Below are 17,379 nucleotides of genomic sequence, written 5' to 3'. Positions count from 1 at the left end.
CAGCTGTCGTCCTTAGAGTCGTCCTTCTTCTATAAATACCCTAGTTGTACCATACCACCACCACCATCTCTTTTTCTCTCTCACACAACCGCCATTGCCGCCTTTTCAAGCAGGATTTTCGAGGTCCAAATTCCGGTGATCTATCCAGCCATTTCCCTATTTCTTTAGCTCAATCCAACCGCCAACTCATAAGGTATACAAATCTTCCTTTACTTTCTTATTTAATTAAGTAAATCGAGTTTAATGAGCAAAAACCCGTTCATATGCTTCGAGTTTCCATGCACCATTCTTAGCTCTCCTTGTATGTATATGTGTATATATATGTAAATATAACATGTTTTGCTTCCCTGATCTCCCAACTACATGTTTCTAGGATTTTATCATATTTCCCCCAAATTGTTAACAGTCGATTAACCTTCCACGATTGTAATCATGTTGGACGCGTCTTCCCGATAGGGCGCGTCCTGTATCTCCTAATTTAAGACATGTTTAAGCTGTCCCAAACAAAGGTAATATAGGGCCAAAGGTTTATTAGGACGCGTCATTGTAGCACACCCCCTGCGGTAGATTTTCAGGACGCGCCCTTCCAATATCCTTCTTCCATCTTTCTTTTCCTTTTCTTTTTTTTTTATAAATGGACGCGTCCTCAAATTTTTATTCATTCTTTTGCAGCTGGAGGACGCGTCCTCCTTCTCACCATTTCATCCATTCAAAGCCCTCAACAAACACCTCGGAATCTACTCCCCACATCTGATAGCTTTTAAACCCGACTTTCCCAACATCCACAGGACAAACTCCTTCCTTAGAGCAGAAAGACGCGTCTTTCGTTCCCTTAAATCAAAAAACTCTATAATGTCTTATTCCAGCTCCGACTCCATGGACCATGTTCCCATAATTTCAAGAATGGAAAAGAAGGGAGTCAAAAGGCAAAGAACTCCAACTCTCCATACAAGGGCCGCCATCGAAGATTGGACGAACGATGAAATTATCCCTTCTACAAGCCAAAAGCCTCAAGGAATGGCCATTTCTGATATGGACGCGTCAAACACGCAGGACGCGTCATCTTCCCAGGGCGCGGCTCCTTCTGGGGACGCGTTCCCACACAGTGTAAGTGAATTCGAAAGAAGGATTCCTGACCCTGAGACGTATCCCGTATCTCTTCAAAAGTCTGATCCTCCCCTAGAGCATTGGGAACCTTTAGACGTAGAAATAGATTGTGACTGGGCAAGGTTCGGTACCCTTACTGAAGCAGAAAAGAATGCCAGAAGGAAAAGAGAGGGTAAGCTGGCATGTGTAGCTCTTCATTCTACTGCATCTGACCTGGAAATCCAGTGGCACATGAAATACTACGACATGGAAGGCATCTGGGCGCGCCCTCTTCGAACCATGAGGCCACATGTTTTTAACATTGGAAATCAAAGGATTCCCCGAATGGTGCTTACTCCAAAACTGATTTCCTTAGGCGTGGGCGCGCCCTTGCACCCATACATTAAGAAGATCCTGAAGTGGTATGACGTCGCTCCAATCCAGTTGTCTCCAAACTCATACAAACTGGCTTGGACTTTGTACATGATGTATCACAACCTCAGGCTGGGCGCGCCCTCTATGAAGGAATTCAGCTTCTTTTTCAGCATAAGAAAATTAATTCCTGGTTATCACTTCTTCGTTGTCAACAAGTGGCTGAACAACAAGGGATTTAATGAAGGCAAGATCAGCCATGAAAGGGATTGGAAAGAACCCTTCTTTTATATCTATGACGTCAAGAGATCTCGTGTTCGTTTCAACCTAGAACCAAGTAAGTAACTCAAAAACATGTTTTCATATACAGGACGCGCCCTCTTGGTATGGCGCGTCCTCCCTTCTTTCTTTAACAAATTCTTACCATCCTTTATCTCTAGACAAAAGAGTCCAGAAAGAACTATCAGGGAAAAAGAAAAAGAGGGCAGACAAGGTTCTCCAGTATGCAGAGAATCATTTTAACCTCAAAGACATGATTACAGAAAACAACCTCAAGCTAGTGGGCGCGTTATCACCCCGGGTTGGCTCTATTTGCAAGTTCCATGAATTTCATAACGGCAAACCTGTTCTCACAACTTTAGAAAAAACCAGGGGCCTCAGTGCCGCAGAAGTGGTCAAGATTGACATTAGTAAGCAATTCAACTTAGAACAAGGTAAGTTTAAGTGAGGGAGGACGCGTCATAAATTTTGGACGCGTCCACAGCTACAAAAATTAGCTCCCCATTCAAAAAATGTTAACTTACATAAGAATCGAAGGTGTTTCATGCACATACATCTGCTAAGGGCGCATTTTTCCACAGGACGCGTCCTTCTTGTTTTATATTCCTACAGCTCAAGTTTTTCCATAACCTGTCACAACCAACATGTCTCTAGGAAGGGCGCGCCATATGTGTAGGGCGCGTCATTCTTTGCATATATGCATTACTCATTTCTTTCATTTTCCTGATTATACCTTTATGCATTTACTCATTTTGGTTACCATCTTTTCATGTACCTTCTTACTTTTAATCTGCCATGCATGTAGAATTCTATATCACAACATGGGCGCGTCTTGCTCCCTGGACGCGTCTTAGAGCCTTTAACTAATATCTTTTCCTGTTTCTATTACAGATATGGCCTCACTCCCCAAAGGATTCGCAATTGGGGCCTCCAAAAAACTAAGGGCAAGGAAACAGACTCCTACAAAGGTCGATCCAAAGGCAAAAACCTCAACTCCTATTGCAACTCCTTCTCCTCCTCCCAAGATAATCGACACCACTGTGCTAGACATTCCTGAAAGCATGGAGGACGCGCCCTCAAAGCGTCAAAAGACTATCCCTGATGACCAGTCTTTCGTTCTCAGATACCTAGGCGCGTCCTCTGTTGGAAATTTCACAGAGGATGAAGTCAGAGGTTGGACTTTCAGAACGGAGCAGCAAACGGAGGAGGCCATGGTCAAGGCTGCAGCCGAGCTTCACCTGCATGCCAGGCAGAGCGCTAACATGGCTGCCAGGCTTAGGGCGCGTCTTGCTGTTACAGACACTGCAAAGAGCCAGGCCGAAGACAAGGTCAAATCTTTGGAAAAACACATTGCCCTGCTTACCCAAGAAAAAGATGTTGAAATCAGACGCCTGGAGCGGGAGAGGACGCGTCTGGAGATGGAAAAAGCTGTGTTGGAAGGCAATGTCTCCGCAATGGAGAAGCAAATGGACAGCGTCATCGCCCTGAATTCCACCATGCAGCTGGAGCTTGACACCCTGAATGATGATAGGCTGCATGGATGGACAGAGGAGAAAAAACTGGTTTATCAGCACGGCTTCCAGGCTGGATTTGAAGAATGGTGCTCTGAGTTCATTACCAACGATCCAGAGTATACATTCTCAAAGTTTGATGCAGATACCCAGATATGGATAAATGATTTCAGGGTCAGGGCCGCAGAATCCATCAAGAACAAGAGAATTTTTCTGGGCTTAGAAGCAGAGGACGCGTCCCCTGATCCTGCCCCACTTCAGACTCAGCCTCCCCCTGCAGAAGGCCCAGACAAGACACAGGACGCGCCTCCTACTTAGAACGCGTCCTTTATCTTTTATGTATTTGAACTATTTAAGGGTGCGGGCCCCTTGAAGCCTTGCAAGTTATAAAGACTATTTTTGAACATTCACTTGCACTTTTTTTTTCTCAATCATTTACATGGGCGTGCCTGGTGTTTAGGGCGCATCGCCTTTGACTAATTTGTTATCATTTTTACTCCTGTCAAGCAAATATCCATTGTGGGCGCGTCCTCTCTAGTTGGACGCGTCTTTGTTTGTTTTGGAAAGTGCATGAGCACGGCAATACATTGTACTTGTGTGTTTAACCAATGCACAAGGCACGATGGGGCGCGTCCTAATTGTTTGTCATGCCTTAATGTTCTCTTAGAAATATTTTATGGTAGGGACTTGCTTTTATTTTTAAATTAAGAGCATCAACCAATATTACTTGGGCGCGTCCTTGGAAATAGTACACTTCCTAGTTACATTTTTACTCAAGTTCTATTGTTCCTTTTAGCAGCCACTACTTCAGTTAACATCCACATAGAACTATCAATCAAGACGCGCCTCACCTTTGATCCAAAATAAATCATCCTTCACGCAGGACGCGTCTTTGACAAGCACTTTTTCTTTTTTACTTATGTTGTCAATATCACAGTAACATCCAGTCTAAAGGAGCATCAACCAAGATAACTTGGGCGCGTCCTCAAAAATAATACATTTTTTCTTGAGTTTTATTTATATAAAACCCTAGCTTAGGGCGCGTCCTACATTTAGGACGCGTCATAAGACCAAGCAAACTGAGCAAATATCCCTTAGGAAAGTTTCAAAATTTTATTTATAATGCGCTCTGATGTCAAAAGTGCACCAGTCCCGCGGCTACTATGCTCTGTGGGGAAATTATTTCTAAAAAATGACCCTTCAACTAGTCCCAAGGTAAGTAGTACATGCACTACCCCCTAGGCTAGGAGGAATTTATTTAATTCTAGCCTATAAACTGGGCATAAACCAAAATGATAAAAGAAATATGCAAGGGGCCAAAGCCACGCCTTACTGGTAATACTTTCGGAGATGTTCCGCATTCCAAGCTCGCGGAACTAACTTCCCGTCCATATCTTCATGGTGATAAGTCCCCTTTCACAGGATAGACTTTATTCTGTACGGTCCTTCCCAATTAGCTCCAAACACTCCATGTTGGGGGTTCTTTGTATTGGGCATCACTTTCCTAAGTACCAAATCTCCCACCTTCAGCAATTGTCCCTTTACCTTCTTGTTATAATACCTTGCGGCGCGTTGATGATACGCCGCTAGCCTTAGCTGAGAATTTTCCCTCGTCTCCTCTAAGAGATCTAAATGAAGCCTTTGATTAATCTCAGCATCTTCTTTCCTATAACAATCTCTGCGAAGTGATCCCGATCCGACTTCCACGGGAACCATAGCTTCATAGCCATAAGTCAGCATAAACGGCGTTTCTCCATAGTAGATCGTGGCGTAGTGTTATATGACCACATCACCTTCGGGAGTTCTTCAGGCCAATTCCCTTTACGTTCCTCCAGCTTGGTTTTGAGGGTATGCTTTATTATCTTGTTAACAGCTTCTGTTTGTCCATTACTTTGAGGATGATAAACCGCTGCAAACTCCTTCTTGATTTTCAATTTCTCACATAATTGTCGCAACTCCTTGCTATCAAACTGCTTTCCATTGTCGGAAACAAGCTTGTAAGGGATTCCAAACCTGCATACAATTGAGTTGAAAACGAAATCCCTGATTTTCTTTGCGGTGATAGTAGCCAGTGGCATAGCTTCCGCCCATTTAGTAAAGTAATCGACCGCAACCACTGCATACTTGACGTCTCCTTTAGCTTTCGGCAATTCTCCGATAAGATCAATTCCCCACATGGCGAACGACCATGGGCTTGCCATAGGCGTCAGGAGTGTAGCCGGCATAGACGAGTAGTTTGCAAAGCGCTGGCAGCGATCACATGCCTTGACGAAATTTGTAGCATCTTCTCTCATTGTGGGCCAATAATACCCTTGTCGCAACACTTTCATTGCCAACGAGTTACCCCCCGAGTGATTGCCACAGATTCCTTCATGCACCTCTCTTAGGATGTAATTTCCTTCTTCTTCTTCAACACACCTGAGCAGAGGTTGGTTGAACCCTCTCTTGTATAGGACTTCATCGTATATCACATATCTTGTGGCTTGATAACGGAGTCGACGAGCCATAAACTTATCTTCGGGGAGTGTTCCCTTGCGAATGTAAGCTAGAATGGGCGTCATCCATGTTTCCTTGGGAGCCTCATCCACTTGCATAGTTTCTATCTTTGGGATACTAGGAACCTCCTGGATTTCAAGAGGGATGGATCCTAACAATACAGCCTCTTGTTGCGACCCCATTTTTGCCAGAGCATCCGCATTACTGTTTTTCTCCCGCGGAACGCATTCCAATCTAACTTCTTTGAACATTCCAATCAGGCGCTGTGTACATCTCAAGTATAATTCTGTTCGCGAGCCTCTCGCTTGAAATCCCCCATTCACCTGATTCACTACCAACTCTGAGTCACTTCTTGCAATTAAGTTTCGCACCCCCATTTCTAAAGCGATTTTCAGGCCATTAATCAGCGCCTCGTACTCCGCATCATTATTAGTTGCATAAAACTTGAAATGAATTGCGCTCATCAGGTGGTGACCTTCCGGAGACACAAGTACTATACCCGCACCTGCTCCTCCATTGTTAACTGCCCCATCTACATGCAAGATCCACCAAGGATGCGGAAACTCTTCCAAAGACTCCTCGGCATGAGGTGGATGTAGCATTACCAAAGCTTTATCATCAATTTCAGAATCAAATTCCAACAAGAAATCGGCTAAGGCTTGCCCTTTTATCGCTGTTCGAGGCACATATTCCAAATCAAACTGTCCCAACTCCACAGCCCATTTCAGCATTCTGCCTGATGACTCTGGTTTGTGCAGCACCTGTCGCAGTGGGTACGCTGTACGAACTTCAACTCTATGGGCTTGAAAATACGGCCGCAATTTTCTTGACGCAAGAATTAGGGCGTAAACCAGTTTCTCCATATTTGTGTAGCGAGTTTCAGCGTCGTGTAACCGCTTGCTCACGTAGTACACTGGTGATTGCTGCCCATCTTCCTCTATTACCAGAACTGCACTAATCGAATATTCAGACACTGCGAGGTACAGTATTAGATTTTCCCCATCCAACGGCTTTGACAACATGGGAGGATGTCCCAGGTTCTCCTTGATTCTTTTGAAAGCCTCTTCACATTCTGACGTCCATACAAAGTCTTTCCCAGCTAATTTAATCGCCTTGAAAAACTCCTTGCATCTATCAGACGACTTGGAAACAAATCGATTTAACGCGGCGATTCTCCCAGTCAAACTCTGCACCTGTTTCACATTGGTGGGCGACTTCATATCCAATAATGCCTTGATCTTTGCGGGGTTGGTTTCAATTCCCCTGTGGTTGACAATGAACCCGAGAAACTTTCCCGACTCCACGCCGAACACACATTTTTGCGGATTTAATTTCATACGAAACCTCCTCAGAATATTAAACATCTCCATCAGGTGCTTGATGTGGTCACTCGTCACCTCAGATTTCACCAGCATATCATCCACATACACTTCCATAGTTCTCCCGATTTGATCTTTGAACATCATGTTTACCAACCGCTGGTAGGTTGCGCCAGCATTAATCAAACCAAACGGCATTCCTATGTAACAGTATAACCCCCTGTCCGTAATAAAGGATGTATGTTCTTGATCGGGGCCATACATCGGAATTTGATTATAACCGGAGTATGCATCCATAAAACTCAACAACGCATGCCCCGCCGTCGCGTCAACCAACTGATCGATTCTTGGCAGCGGGAAGCTATCCTTTGGATAGGCCTTATTGAGATCCGTGAAATCCACACATGTCCTCCACTTCCCATTCGGTTTCTTGACCAGTACCGGATTTGCAAGCCATTCGGGGTAGAAGGATTCTTTGATTAGCCCCACCTCCAACAACTGGTCCACTTCTTCTTTTAATGTTATTGCCCTTTCTCCACTTACCGGGCGGCGTTTCTGACGCATGCCCTTACAATTCGGAAGGATATTCAAACGGTGACACATTATTTCTGGGTCGATTCCTATCATATCTGAATGACTCCATGCAAAAACATCAAGATTTGCAATTAGGAAGCGGGCAAGACTTCTTCTCATTTCATCAGCTAACTGGGACCCCACTTTCAAAACCTTGCTTGGGTCACTTCTATCAACCGGTATGGATATTGTGTCTTCGGCTGGTCCCGTTTTTTTGGCGGGCATAGGGATCCTGGGATCCAAATCGAAATCAAAGTCTCGGGGGTCTTCAACTTCCATTTTTGTATCTGAGAGCGCGTCCTCTTGAGTGGGAGCATCCACCTCCAGACGGGACGTATCTTTATGCAACGCAGCTGAAGAGGGTGCGTCCTCGTTTGGAGGAGCATCAACCTCAACTTCATTCAAGGGCGCATCCTTCTTTTGAGGAGCATCAACCTTGAAGTTATTGCTGAGACCTTGCAAAATCTCACTTCTTCCTTCCAACTTTTCCCCGTTAACCTCTTTCTGTATGATTTTCTCTGTATGACTCACCACCACTTATTCTACGCTACGGATTTCTGAAACACGTCCCTGCATCAAAAAAGAGTTTCCAGAGGTATTGGTTTCTTCCTTTCCGGGGCTTTCAACAAAATAGTGGGCATGGACCTCTCCACTTGGTTTTGTATGAATATCTTCTATATCTTCAAATGGGAGACCTTTCCCTTCATACCTTCTTCTGCGAAATTCCTTGACAGCCTTGTGATAGCAGTCACGTGACTCATACTGTGACCCTCTCAGACTGTCAACTCCGTTTGGCGTTGGGAATTTTATCATCAAGTGGTGTATCGATGTTATCACCCTGAACACTCGCAACCAAGGTCTGCCGACCAGCACATTGTGCGCGGAATCCTGATCTAGCACCTTGAAATCTATCATTTGAGTAACCGACAAAGCTCCTTCCCCGAGCGTGACGGGAAGCCTGACCGAACCCATAACTCTCACGGCTTCCCCAGTAAAGCCATAGACGTGTGCATCTTCGAAATACATGTCGCTATCTGGGAACCCCAGCTTTTTGTAGGTGCTGTAGTACAAGATGTTTGTAGAACTCCCATTATCCAAGAAGACTCGATGTACGTTCATTGCCCCAATAAGCATGATAATCATCAGCGCATCGTTGTGAGGATGATGCACCCACCTAGATTCTTTTTCCTTGAACGTAATATCAGCGGACTCCCCCTTAAAGACCTTCGGGGGTCTGTCTTCCAAGCTGTGGATGTTGGTGAGCGGTGGATGTCTCGCTTCTCTCGCGTTTCTTTCCAGTGCTCGATTACTATCACCAACGAAAGGGTGTCCTCCAAAAATTGCCCTAATACTGCCGGCCCTCTGAAACTTGACCTCTGTTATTTTCTCAATATCCTCCGCCCGCGGGGGCTGTCTTTCATCTTTACCCTTGTCATCAAGCCCCCTACGTCGCTTCACCTTGTCAATCCATTCTCCCAGGTGTCCAGCCTTGATCAATTCCTCAATCTCATCCCGCAGGTGACGACACTCGTGGGTGTCATGGCCAGTAGACTCATGGTAGTCACAATACTTCTTTTTATCTCTGCTTTGCCATGATGTTAGACGGTCGGGCTTCTTGAAGATTCCCCTATCCTTATTTACCTCGAAGATATGATCAATGGACGCTGCCAGCGGTGTATAATTGCTGACTCTTCTCTCGTAGTTCGATGGTGGGCTCCATTCTCTTCGCGAGCTCACAGCATTTACCCTGTTAGGGCTTCTGGCGTTTCGCCGATAATCCGGGCTCACGGATCTGTCCCTTCTCTTGGATCGCCCCTTGGAGTTATAGGTATTGTCATTCTTTTTTGTTTCTACAAGCGACTGCTCGATTGCTTTGAACGACTCCGCCTGCGCAAGCACATCAGCCAACGATACTGGGTCTTTCCCTTGTTGGTGCTTCCAGAAATCCGTCCCCACACGCAACCCAGCTATAAGCAATATTTTCAACGTTTCATCAGTTGCACCCCTCACCAAAGTAGATTCTGCGTTAAACCTCTTGAAATACGAAGTCAAACTTTCTCCTTCCTTTTGTTTCACATTAGCCAGCGTGGTAACAGGTGGTGTGTACTTCACCGCGGCTTGGAATTGTGTCAAAAACAAAGTTTTCATCTGTTCCCAGGATGTAATTACACCTGGACCAAGTTTTTGGAATCACTACTGAGCGCCTTCTCTGAAAGTGGCTGCCAAGAGACGGCATCGAGCCAAATCAGGTACTTGATATACATCCATTTCAATGTTAAAACGCCCCAAGAATTCCACAGGATCAGAGTTCCCGTGGAAACGCAAGTCATTGGTTGTGTTCCGGTATCCCGCGGGCAATTGCGCCTCCCTCACAACAGCAGCAAAAGGAGAAGGAGCTTGCGCAGTCGCTGTCACTCTTCCTCCCTCAAGATGGTTGAGCAACCTCTTAAGGTCGTTCACATTAAACGTCCCTACCCCAGGAATGGTTTGAACATTAGGCTGCTGGGGTTGTTCTGCGACTTGCTGAAATTCCCCTTGATTACCCCCCGGGTGTGGCGGAGGATCTCGCCGCCCTTCGCCCTGAGGCTGCGGCGGTGGCGCGTTACCATTTTGGTCCTGGATATTTTCCCGTGCGCGAGGTTCATCTTGACCGCGTCTCGGAATTTCATCATTGTTCTGCATTCTTATTTGAATTTGCCCGTCGTCATGGTCATGAGGACGCGCCCCAGACCCATTACCAGTAACGCTGTGGGAAGCTATGGGAATAACGGCGGGGGCTTCTCCAGCGGAGTGCGCTCCACATCTCCTACCATTGTAAGGGGCTCTTCCGTATTGATATCCCATTCTTCCTCGTCCATTCCTCTGATATCCCCGGTAGAAATTCCCGGGCCTTCCTCGCGGAGGGGCACGCTCGTGCTCGCGGTGCCGCATCCCGTCATCCCTTTGGAATGCGGGGGGCACACGCGTCGTATCACGGGGACTCGCTTCTCCGGCGTTTCCTTCCTTTTGCCATTCTACCAGCAACATCCTCAAATCGTCGTCCTCCAACCTTATGCCAAGCCTCCTTTTCAAGGCTGAAAGATCCCTTCCTCCCTCGTCTTGGTTTTGAGTGTCCTCCGCACGACGACGCTCGTCCATCGTACGCCCGGACCTATGCGGGTGTGGTACTACCTGGTTGCCTAGACGTGGCCTTTCTCTGCCTTCAGTGTCCTCATCCGCAAGCTCCACAATAGGTTCTACATCATCCGAATACTCCAAACGTCGTGGACTGATTCGCGGGTTTTCCCGGCTCCCTTGGGTATCTCCTTCAACTACAGGGGCTTTCCCCAAGGCATGACCATGACGGGGGAAACGGCGACCTCTCCTCGTCTTTCGACGCTCCACCGTGTTTAGTCTTGAGTTAAAGCTGTTAAGAGTATCCCCCATGCGATATAATTGCTCCAATATATCAGCCATGTTTCTGGAGCCCTTGGTGGATCCGCCATGTTTCTGGGAACGTAAGGTTCATGGCGAGTATAATGCCCCCCGCCTTCTCCTTCAGACCTGTTGTCACTTCCATCATAAGAACTTCCATCACGATTGTAAGACATCTTTTCCTCCTAAGATTGTGACCTTAGTTAGCAGCCCCTCCTTCTAGCGCCAATTTGTTGACGGAGGAATCTGGTAACAACAAAGATTGAGGTTTCTCGCCGGAACTAAGATCTGTGACGATGGTTCTTTGCCGGAAACTTAAGCGGTGTGTAATTGATTGTGGTTGTTTTAGGCTGAGATTGATCAGAGTAAGTGGTGGTTCTCTTATCAGCTCTCAACTTCTTACCCTCTCAATGTGCCTACGTACCCTTTATATAGGGATCAAGCCTGACGTAGTTCTCCTAGGACAGGAAGTCTAATGAATTTAGACTTCTTACTCCTAAGCCCAGTAGAAGCCCATCCGATATCCATCTTCCGCTAGCTTTAGGAATGTCCAACTATGAGGCCCAACCGCGAAGGCCCAAGGCTCGTCCGTAATCGCAGGACTTCACGGATAGTGCATCTCCCTGCGCAAGGATAACACTCCGCTACAGCTATCTCCCTTGATTTACGAACGCAGGTATAGCCACGGTTCACCCCAAGTGCCAGACGCGTCCCTGTCCCCCGAATGAGGATAACCCACCAGATAACAGGACAGGTGATCCCAAGCTCTTAGGTGCAAAGTGCAGGATGACTCCAAAGTTCTCCAACGAGGACACCCGTTGAATACAAGAACAGAGCTCCCAAAGCACACACCAAAGTAAACCCTACATCCCCAACGACGACACCCGTTGAATACAGGAGGAGGCCTTCAATCATCAGGCATGCCCCTGGAGGCCTTCAAGCTTTTCACGGACATCCCCCTCCTCGACCGTCTCAAGGAGGGAATTCTTCAAAGAGTACCTGCAACAAATACATTAGTAAAAATAACCTCCATTGCTCCTCTCCATACAAGCTTTGCCCTGAATTCAACATCAAAAGTATATAGATCAAACACAGGACGCGTCCTAACCAAGTGGGCGTGTCCTAACCTCCATAAATCCAACTCTGCTTTAATCGTTTCTTATAACATGTAAAGTCACAGGACACGTCCTAAAACTTAAGGCGCGTCCTAGAGCGTCCATCACCATAGATTTCATCTGCCAAGCACTTTCATAAACATTGACGCGTCCATAACGTCTGGACGCGTCCTTCCTTGACCATGCACTCTCCCCACCTCGTAACATATCCCTTCTCAAGTAGGCGCGTCCTGTAGGCTTGGACGCGTCCTAACTCCCACAACGCAATGCCGAGTGTGACTGTAACTAGCCCGTGTTTGACCCGAGACAATTTAATGCCAAATTTTGGATATAACAAAAATGATGTGATATTAGTGATGTGATATAATAAAATATTTATCCCGGCAATGTTATTACCCATTATATTTATTGAGCTATAACTAATTCGAATATGATATATGTCAAGTTTATACCCAATTTTGTATCCAAGGTTATGACAATAGTGTGCTTTTTTGGAAGGAAATGTTTTATTGCGTTTGATGATGCAATTGTACAATGGTAATCGGTAAACAAGTTAATAACAGTATTAAACTATTGTTAGATATTAACTTAATATTACTCGTAGAGAAAAACAATATGACGTGATCGTCAAAAACGAGTTAATAGCCGGGTGATTATTAACATAGTAGTGTTAAATTTATGGAAAATTGGACCCTTTTTCGCGATCAAATTCCGATAAATTTAACTTTATTTTATTTGATAAATATTTTTAATTTCTTAATATTTGTCTATTATATAATAAACTACATGGTGCGAGATACAGTTGGTTTTCTAGCAATATCAAAATTCGGCATACAAGAGGATGATATGTATTTTGAAATTTTATAATATTGAAAAATTTAAAATTTTGGAAAAATGAGAAATTGAAATTTGAATAACTTCAACTACATTTGAAGCAAAAATTGATCGTGTTTCCACGAATTGAATTCTTGTATACAAATATATAAGATTTTTTTATGTGACTTTTTCACTTTTTCAGAAAAAATTTCAAATTTTAATATTTTTTAAAATCGAGTAGATTATGATGTTAATTTCGAAATAAACCTACATATGTTGGTATAAATCAAAAATCGAATAAATTTATGAATTATGTGTACATCTAACACTATTTCTTTTATCCTATAATTGTTGACTTGTTTGATTTTTTACGGTCAATTTGGTCAAATGACTAAAAATATAACATTTTATTTTCTTAAAATTATATTATGTATACTTTTTGATAATATAATTTTATTAAAAAAATACGCATTATAAACTCTATTTGTTTATTTTTCGTATTAGTATGAACTTGATTATTTGACATTGTTAATTAATTCTTATATATAATATCATAGATTTTAACAAGACGGTTATTTGAAAATATATTATATTATTTAATAAATACATGTTTAGTGTTAACTTATTTATATTTTTCGTATAATGGTTATCTTTATATATTAAATATTGATCAAATTTATTATCTAAATTGTAACTTTAATTATTTAAAAATATATAACTAACTAAATCAATATGTATGAATGAAAAATTACGACTAAAAAAGTTATTTATAAATTGTAATAGTAAACTGGAATTTTACTTTTTAGTGACACGCACATATTAATATTAAGTGCTTGATTAAAAATATAAAAGATGTAGCGTCATAATGGTATTATGGTAACTAATAGTGTCTTTCGATTCCCGCCAACAACAATTTTTTTAATTATGCTAGATACATGGGAAAACCCGTCATTTTACTTAGAATAAAAAGTCTCATTAATTTATAGTCATGTTGGGTTAGTATATATAAAAGAGATGAACGTAAGCTTATTTAATTTTGAAGATGTGATTATGTGCCCGTTTGAGAAATCTTAAAATAAGTAATTTATAATTTAAACTGAATAAGTGACTGATAACTGATAAGTTGATAAATGATTATAAGTTATACAAGTGTTTGGATAATATAACTTATAAGCCAGAATTGTTTTTATTTAAATTAACTAAAATAAATAATTTTTAAATGTAATTATCTTAAAACACTCATCAATAAGCTGTTTTAGGCTTATAAGTTAATAAGTCGGCTTATTAGATTTGTCAAACAAGCTCTATATACATTTTTCAATTAGTACTTATTTTTAAATACGCCATTAATTATTATTTCTTATTTCACAATCACCATAGTAGCACCATCAACATTGTATTTATTACCGTATCAGGTTACCCGGACCCAGTTCGGGATATAAACTCCGGGATCGAATCCTGGCTACGGTTTTAATTTTTTATTTTCTGAAAATAGTGGAAAATTTATTATCCCACGCTCTCTGACGAAGTCTAAGAGCACTCGCACTGCGGGGTCAGTTGGTGTATCGGGACAATCAAAAAAATATGTGGTTGGACAAATCAGTGTGAACAAGCATTGTGAAAAATATTTTAAAGTGGCCAGGACAGTTTACTGGGCCGGGGTCATTTGACAGTAAATGATTATTTTAATGTTACTTTTGTGTATAAAGACCGAACATGCATGCTTTTTGATCCTCTGAGGTGTAACATTTATTTGCAATTTATTTTGTCAAACAACGGCTATATTGACGTTAGGATGAACGATTATATTTTCAAACGGTAACAATTTTGTTTCTAGAAATACAAAATTCTATACCATATTTTTAACACTCTGCACCCAAAAAAATCTTAGCAAAAAGTGAATCCAAACAATCCCTCATCTTCAAATCAAAATTCAAATTCACAAAATATAAATCATCAATTTCCATATACATATCCAATTCCCTATTTTTCAAACCCACAAAATTTACACTTTAATTCTCAAAATATGAATTCTCCATACCAATTTTCACATTCCCAGAATTCTCAATTTCCATTTTCATATGCTCAAAATTCAACATATCAGTTTCCATTTCCTCCATTTTCAAATTCACAAATTGAAACCCAACAAACACCAATTAATGTTCAAAATTCTCCGAAAAGACAAGTGTCGGCTTTCGGTCACGAAAATATTATTGAAGAGTTATGCGATGATGCTAAACACAATCGCCGACTCGAGCTTTTTCAGAAAATTTATGGACAAAGATCAACAACATCCACACCTCGTCAAAGTATTTACAGAAATCGTGAAGCAGGTCATCAACGTATAGTGAATGATTATTTTTCACCGAATCCGGTATACCCAGAAAATATATTCTGACGAAAATTCCGTATGGGAAGACATGTTTTTCTTCGTATTGTGGATGCTGTTTCAAATTTTGATCCATATTTTCAACAAAGAATTGATGCAGTGGGAAGGAAAAGTTTATCACCTTTACAAAAATGCACTGCGGCAATGCGTATGTTAGCATACGGTGTCTCTGCTGATGCTGTTGATGACTACGTTCGTATTGGAGAGAGTACTGCGATTGAATGCTTGGAAAAATTTGTCTCTACTGTATGTAAGATATTTGAGGGTGAATACTTACGAAAGCCGATCGCGAATGATGTGCAACGTCTATTACAGATGGGTGAGACTCGTGATTTTCCTGGTATGATGGGAAGTATTGATTGCATGCACCGGCAATGGAAAAACTGTCCAAAAACATGGAAGGGAATGTTCATGAATGGTCACAAAGAAGTTGCAACAATTATACTGGAAGCAGTTGCTTCATCTGATCTATGGATATGACATGCATTTTTTGGAGTTGCTGGATCAAATAATAATATAAATATTTTAGATCGATCACTAGTGTTTGATGATTTGCTACAAGGTCGTGCTCCAGAGGTAAATTATATTGTCAATGGAAATAATTATAATATGGGATATTTCCTGACAGATGGAATCTATCCTGAATGGTCAACATTCGTTAAAATAATACCTCGTCCACATAGTGAGAAAAAAAAGTTATTTGCAAAATATCAAGAAAGTCAACGGAAGGACGTTGAACGAGCGTTTGGTGTGTTACAGTCTCGTTTCGCAATTGTACGTGGTCCAGCACGCTTTTGGGACCAAGCAGATCTTGGGAGAATAATGAGAGCATGCATCATAATTCATAACATGATTGTTGAAGACGAGAGAGACACGTATTCCACTCAATTTGGTCCTCTACCAACCTATGATGATACAACAAATGGCTTACCGGAACCAAATTTAGGGGAAGAACATTTTGTACCGTATGAAACATATGTTCAAAACAGTATGCAGATGCGTGATAGACAGACACATCGTCAACTAAAAAATGACCTTGTTGAACATATCTCGCAGTTTCATAATAATCGTTAATTTTTTTAAAATTATAATGTTTCAATTTAATGTATTTTTATTTCATGTTTTAGTAATATGCTATATTTTAATTACATTTTTTTCTTATTTAATTAGCATATTTAAAATTTTAATCACTTTTATTTTATTATTATAATTTTAAAATTATCACTTAATTAAAATTTTAAGCTAAAACAATCGAGTTTATATTTGCAAATTAAATAAATAAGTTAATGATCGAGTTAATGTATAATCAAATCAGTGTGATCAAATCTAACAAAAAAATAATTATTACAATTGAATATACAAGTAGAAAAGTACAAGTATAAAATATTATAAAACTAATTTTAAAAGTACTAGCTTTATACCCGTGCGATGCACGGGATACTTTAAAAATATATTTTAAAATTTTTAGTTTTTTAAGATGTTACGTTTGTTAATTTAATCTTATAATTTGATTTTATTTATTGTTAATGGTAGTTATATATATATATAATTTTATTTAATTTTAGAATGTGTTTTTGATGTATTTTTGTATTATTGTAATTTTGAAATTAACAAAGTTCCTAGTGTTTATTTTTTTTCCTCAATATCATATTTGTACTTCATACAATAATTTTTCAGATTATTTAAGTGAAATTATTTTTTTAACTTATTTACAACTATATTTTTGCAAAATGTTAATTTGAATAAATCTAAATATTTACTTCATAATTTTATATTGGGAAAATTTGTAACTAAAACATTTAAAATTACCTTAAAAGTTTTTTTTATAATATATCTACGTGGTGATTATTATTTTACCAAAAAAATAATGTAATAAAATTTATCTTTACGTGTTTGTTATTATTATATTATCTTATTTATATCTTTTTAAATTATATTGTATAAAATATACTTATAAACATGTTAAGTAATATATAATATGTCATATGGTTATTGTATCTCATTTTAAA

General features: G+C 41.0%; 1 pseudogene; it reads left to right on the top strand.

Moving 5' to 3' along the window:
• Positions 1–15,007: 15,007 nt before the first annotated feature.
• LOC141713898 (uncharacterized) lies at positions 15,008–16,444 on the top strand (annotated as a pseudogene).
• The last annotated feature ends 935 nt before the right edge of the window (positions 16,445–17,379 follow it).

This window comes from Apium graveolens, chromosome 3 (assembly GCF_009905375.1).
Source record: "Apium graveolens cultivar Ventura chromosome 3, ASM990537v1, whole genome shotgun sequence".
Classification (NCBI taxonomy): domain Eukaryota; kingdom Viridiplantae; phylum Streptophyta; class Magnoliopsida; order Apiales; family Apiaceae; genus Apium; species Apium graveolens.
The sequence above is the reverse complement of the archived record's forward strand: the minus strand, read 5'-3'. Positions and strand labels throughout refer to the sequence as shown.